This window comes from Vanacampus margaritifer, unplaced genomic scaffold, assembly GCF_051991255.1.
Source record: "Vanacampus margaritifer isolate UIUO_Vmar unplaced genomic scaffold, RoL_Vmar_1.0 HiC_scaffold_27, whole genome shotgun sequence".
NCBI classification, from domain to species: Eukaryota; Metazoa; Chordata; class Actinopteri; order Syngnathiformes; family Syngnathidae; genus Vanacampus; species Vanacampus margaritifer.
This window is the reverse complement of record NW_027520737.1, coordinates 755,682-762,402: the sequence shown is the minus strand read 5'-3', so window position 1 is coordinate 762,402 and position 6,721 is coordinate 755,682.

Sequence of the window (6,721 nt, the reverse complement as noted above, 5' to 3'; positions counted from 1 at the left end):
AACCCTAGTTTGTAACCCTAACCCTAATGTAAAACCCTAGTTTGAAACCCTAACCATAATGTAAAACCCTAGTTTGAAACCCTAACCCTAATGTTAAACCCTAGTTTGTAACCCTAACCCTAATATAAAAACCCTAGTTTGAAACCCTAACCCTAATGTTAAACCCTAGTTTGAAACCCTAACCCTAATGTAAAACCCCTTGTTTGTAACCCTAACCCTAATTTGAAACCCTAGTTTGAAACCCTAACCCTAATGTTAAACCCTACTTTGAAACCCTAACCCTAATTTGAAACCGTAGTTTGAAAATCTTACCCTAATATAAAACCCTAGTTTGAAACCCTAACCCTAACGTAAAACCCTAGTTTGAATCCCTAACCCTAATTTAAAACCCTAGTTTGTAACCCTAACCCTAATGTAAAACCCTAGTTTGAAACCCTAACCATAATGTAAAACCCTAGTTTGAAACCCTAACCCTAATGGTAAACCCTAGTTTGAAACCCTAACCCTAATGTAAAACCCTAGTTTGAAGCATTAACCCTAATGTAAAACCCTAGTTTGAAACCCTAACCATAATGTAAAACCCTAGTTTGAAACCCTAACCCTAATGGTAAACCCTAGTTTGTAACCCTAACCCTAATGCAAAACCCTAGTTTGAAACCCTAACCCTAATGTAAAACCCTAGTTTGTAACCCTAACCCTAATGTAAAACCCTAGTTTGAAACCCTAACCCTAATGTAAAACCCTAGTTTGAAGCATTAACCCTAATGTAAAACCCTTGTTTGAAACCCTAACCCTAATGTTAAACCCTAGTTTGAAACCCTAACCCTAACGTAAAACCCTAGTTTGAAGCCCTAACCCTAATGTAAAACCCTAGTTTGTAACCCTAACCCTAATTTGAAAACCGAGTTTGAAACCCTAACCCTAACGTAAAACCCTTGTTTGAATCCCTAACCCTAATGTAAAACGATAGTTTGAAACCGTAACCCTAATTTGAAACCCTAGTTTGAAACACTAACTCTAATGTAAAACCCTATTTTGCAACCGTAACCCTAATTTGAAACCCTAGTTTGAAACCCTAACCCTAATGTAAAACCCTAGTTTGAAACCCTAACCATAATGTAAAACCCTAGTTTGAAACCCTAACACTAATGGTAAACCCTAGTTTGAATCCCTAACCCTAATGTAAAACCCTAGTTTGAAGCATTAACCCTAATGTAAAACCCTAGTTTGAAACCCTAACCATAATGTAAAACACTAGTTTGAAACCCTAACACTAATGTAAAACCCTAGTTTGAAACCCTAACCCTAATGTTAAACTCTAGTTTGAATCCCTAACCCTAATGTTAAACCCTAGTTTGAAACCCTAACCCTAATGTAAAACCCTAGTTTGTAACCCTAACTCTAATGTAAAACCCTAGTTTGAAACCCTAACCCTAATGTAAAACACTAGTTTGAAACCGTAACGCTAATTTGAAACCCTAGTTTGAAACCCTAACCCTAATGTAAAACCCTAGTTTGAAACCGTAACCCTAATTTGAAACCCTAGTTTGAAACCCTAACCCTAATGTAAAACACTAGTTTGAAACCCTAACCCTAATTTGAAACCCTAGTTTGAAACCCTAACCCTAATGCAAAACCCTAGTTTGAAACCCTAACCCTAATGTAAAACCCTAGTTTGTAACCCTAACCCTAATGTAAAACCCTAGTTTGAAACCCTAACCCTAATGTAAAACCCTAGTTTGAAGCATTAACCCTATTGTAAAACCCTTGTTTGAAACCCTAACCCTAATGTTAAACCCTAGTTTGAAACCCTAACCCTAACGTAAAACCCTAGTTTGAAACCCTAACCCTAATGTAAAACCCTAGTTTGTAACCCTAACCCTAATTTAAAAACCGAGTTTGAAACCCTAGCCCTAACGTAAAACCCTAGTTTGAATCCCTAACCCTAATGTAAAACCCTAGTTTGAAACCGTAACCCTAATTTGAAACCCTAGTTTGAAACACTAACTCTAATGTAAAACCCTATTTTGAAACCGTAACCCTAATTTGAAACCCTAGTTTGAAACCCTAACCCTAATGTAAAACACTAGTTTGAAACCCTAACCCTAATTTGAAACCCTAGTTTGAAACCCTAACCCTAATGCAAAACCCTAGTTTGAAACCCTAACCCTAATGTAAAACCCTAGTTTGAAACCCTAATCCTAATGTTAAACCCTAGTTTGAAACCCTAACCCTAATTTGAAACCGTAGTTTGAAAACCTAACCCTAATATAAAACCCTAGTTTGAAACCCTAACCCTAACGTAAAACCCTAGTTTGAATCCCTAACCCTAATGCAAAACCCTAGTTTGAAACCCTAACCCTAATGTAAAACCCTAGTTTGTAACCCTAACCCTAATGTGAAACCCTAGTTTGAAACACTAACCCTAATGTAAAACACTAGTTTGAAAACGTAACACTAATTTGAAACCCTAGTTTGAAACACTTGCCCTAATGTAAAACCCTAGTTTGAAACCGTAACCCTAATTTGAAACCCTAGTTTGAAACCCTAACCCTAATATAAAAACCCTAGTTTGAAACCCTAACTCTAATGTTAAACCCTAGTTTGAAACCCTAACCCTAATGTAAAACCCCTTGTTTGTAACCCTAACCCTAATGTAAAACCCTAGTTTGAAACCCTAACCCTAATGTAAAACCCTAGTTTGAAACCCTAACCATAATGTAAAACCCTAGTTTGAAACCCTAACACTAATGGTAAACCCTAGTTTGAATCCCTAACCCTAATGTAAAACCCTAGTTTGAAGCATTAACCCTAATGTAAAACCCTAGTTTGAAACCCTAACAATAATGTAAAACCCTAGTTTGAAACCCTAACCCTAAAGGTAAACCCTAGTTTGTAACCCTAACCCTAATGCAAAACCCTAGTTTGAAACCCTAACCCTAATGTAAAACCCTAGTTTGTAACCCTAACCCTAATGTAAAACCCTAGTTTGAAACCCTAACCCTAATGTAAAACCCTAGTTTGAAGCATTAACCCTAATGTAAAACCCTTGTTTGAAACCCTAACCCTAATGTTAAACCCTAGTTTGAAACCCTAACCCTAACGTAAAACCCTAGTTTGAAACCCTAACCCTAATGTAAAACCCTAGTTTGTAACCCTAACCCTAATTTGAAAACCGAGTTTGAAACGCTAACCCTAACGTAAAACCCTAGTTTGAATCCCTAACCCTAATGTAAAACCCTATTTTGAAACCGTAACCCTAATTTGAAACCCTAGTTTGAAACCCTAACCCTAATGTAAAACACTAGTTTGTAACCCTAACCCTAATTTGAAACCCTAGTTTGAAACCCTAACCCTAATGCAAAACCCTAGTTTGAAACACTAACCCTAATGTAAAACCCTAGTTTGAAACCCTAACCCTAAAGTTAAACCCTAGTTTGAAACCCTAACCCTAATTTGAAACCGTAGTTTGAAAACCTAACCCTAATATAAAACCCTAGTTTGAAACCCTAACCCTAACGTAAAACCCTAGTTTGAATTCCTAACCCTAATGTAAAACCCTAGTTTGAAACCCTAACCCTAATGTTAAACCCTAGTTTGAATCCCTAACCCTAATTTGAAACAGTAGTTTGAAAACCTAACCCTAATATAAAACCCTAGTTTGAAACCCTAACCCTAACGTAAAACCCTAGTTTGAATCCCTAACCCTAATGCAAAACCCTAGTTTGAAACCCTAACCCTAATGTAAAACCCTAGTTTGTAACCCTAACCCTAATGTGAAACCCTAGTTTGAAACACTAACCCTAATGTAAAACACTAGTTTGAAACCGTAACGCTAATTTATTACCCTAGTTTGAAACCCTAACCCTAATTTGAAACCCTAGTTTGAAACCCTAACCCTAATGCAAAACCCTTGTTTGAAACCCTAACCCTAATGTAAAACCCTAGTTTGAAACCCTAACCCTAATGTTAAACCCTAGTTTGAATCCCTAACCCTAATGTTTAACCCTAGTTTGAAACCCTAACCCTAATCTAAAACCCCTTCTTTGTAACCCTAACCCTAATTTGAAACCCTAGTTTGAAACCCTAACCCTAATGTTAAACCCTAGTTTGAAACCCTAACCCTAATTTGAAACCCAAGTTTGAAACCCTAACCCTAATTTTAAACCCTAGTTTGAAACCCTAACCCTAATTTGAAACCCTAGTTTGAAAACCTAACCCTAATATAAAACCCTAGTTTGAAACCCTAACGTAAAACCCTAGTTTGAATCCCTAACCCTAATGCAAAACCCTAGTTTGAAACTCTAACCCTAATGTAAAACCCTAGTTTGTAACCCTAACCCTAATGTAAAACCCTAGTTTGAAACCCTAACCCTAATGTAAAACACTAGTTTGAAACCGTAACGCTAATTTGAAATCCTAGTTTGAAATACTAACCCTAATGTAAAACCCTAGTTTGAAACCGTAACCCTAATTTGAAACCCTAGTTTGAAACCCTAACCCTAATGTAAAACACTAGTTTGAAACCCTAACCCTAATTTGAAACACTAGTTTGAAACCCTAACCCTAATGCAAAACCCTAGTTTGAAACCCTAACCCTAATGTAAAACCCTAGTTTGTAACCCTAACCCTAATGTAAAACCCTAGTTTGAAACCCTAACCCTAATGTAAAACCCTAGTTTGAAGTATTAACCCTAATGTAAAACCCTAGTTTGAAACCCTAACCCTAATGTAAAACCCTAGTTTGAAGCATTAACCCTAATGTAAAACCCTTGTTTGAAACCCTAACCCTAATGTTAAACGCTAGTTTGAAACCCTAACCCTAACGTAAAACCCTAGTTTGAAACCCTAACCCTAATGTAAAACCCTAGTTTGTAACCCTAACCCTAATTTGAAAACCGAGTTTGAAACCCTAGCCCTAACGTAAAAACCTAGTTTGAATCCCTAACCCTAATGTAAAACCAAAGTTTGAAACCGTAACCCTAATTTGAAACCCTAGTTTGAAACACTAACTCTAATGTAAAACCCTATTTTGAAACCGTAACCCTAATTTGAAACCCTAGTTTGAAACCCTAACCCTAATGTAAAACACTAGTTTGAAACCCTAACCCTAATTTGAAACCCTAGTTTGAAACCCTAACCCTAATGCAAAACCCTAGTTTGAAACCCTAACCCTAATGTAAAACCCTAGTTTGAAACCCTAATCCTAATGTTAAACCCTAGTTTGAAACCCTAACCCTAATTTGAAACCGTAGTTTGAAAACCTAACCCTAATATAAAACCCTAGTTTGAAACCTTAACCCTAACGTAAAACCCTAGTTTGAATCCCTAACCCTAATGCAAAACCCTAGTTTGAAACCCTAACCCTAATGTAAAACCCTAGTTTGTAACCCTAACCCTAATGTAAAACCCTAGTTTGAAACACTAACCCTAATGTAAAACCCTAGTTTTAAACCGTAACCCTAATTTGAAACCCTAGTTTGAAACCCTAACCCTAATTTGAAACCCTAGTTTGAAACCCTAACCCTAATGCAAAACCCTTGTTTGAAACCCTAACCCTAATGTAAAACCCTAGTTTGTAACCCTAACCCTATTGTAAAACCCTAGTTTGAAACCCTAACCCTAATGTAAAACCCTAGTTTGAAACCCTAACCCTAATGTTAAACCCTAGTTTGTAACCCTAACCCTAATATAAAAACCCTAGTTTGAAACCCTAACCCTAATGTTAAACCCTAGTTTGAAACCCTAACCCTAATGTAAAACCCCTTGTTTGTAACCCTAACCCTAATTTGAAACCCTAGTTTGAAACCCTAACCCTAATGTTAAACCCTACTTTGAAACCCTAACCCTAATTTGAAACCGTAGTTTGAAAACCTAACCCTAATATAAAACCCTAGTTTGAAACCCTAACCCTAACGTAAAACCCTAGTTTGAATCCCTAACCCTAATTTAAAACCCTAGTTTGTAACCCTAACCCTAATGTAAAACCCTAGTTTGAAACCCTAACCATAATGTAAAACCCTAGTTTGAAACCCTTACCCTAATGGTAAACCCTAGTTTGAAACCCTAACCCTAATGTAAAACCCTAGTTTGAAGCATTAACCCTAATGTAAAACCCTAGTTTGAAACCCTAACCATAATGTAAAACCCTAGTTTGAAACCCTAACCCTAATGGTAAACCCTAGTTTGTAACCCTAACCCTAATGCAAAACCCTAGTTTGAAACCCTAACCCTAATGTAAAACCCTAGTTTGTAACCCTAACCCTAATGTAAAACCCTAGTTTGAAACCCTAACCCTAATGTAAAACCCTAGTTTGAAGCATTAACCCTAATGTAAAACCCTTGTTTGAAACCCTAACCCTAATGTTAAACCCTAGTTTGAAACCCTAACCCTAACGTAAAACCCTAGTTTGAAGCCCTAACCCTAATGTAAAACCCTAGTTTGTAACCCTAACCCTAATTTGAAAACCGAGTTTGAAACCCTAACCCTAACGTAAAACCCTAGTTTGAATCCCTAACCCTAATGTAAAACGATAGTTTGAAACCGTAACCCTAATTTGAAACCCTAGTTTGAAACACTAACTCTAATGTAAAACCCTATTTTGAAACCGTAACCCTAATTTGAAACCCTAGTTTGAAACCCTAACCCTAATGTAAAACACTAGTTTGAAACCCTAACCCTAATTTGAAACCCTAGTTTGAAACCCTAACCCTAATGCAA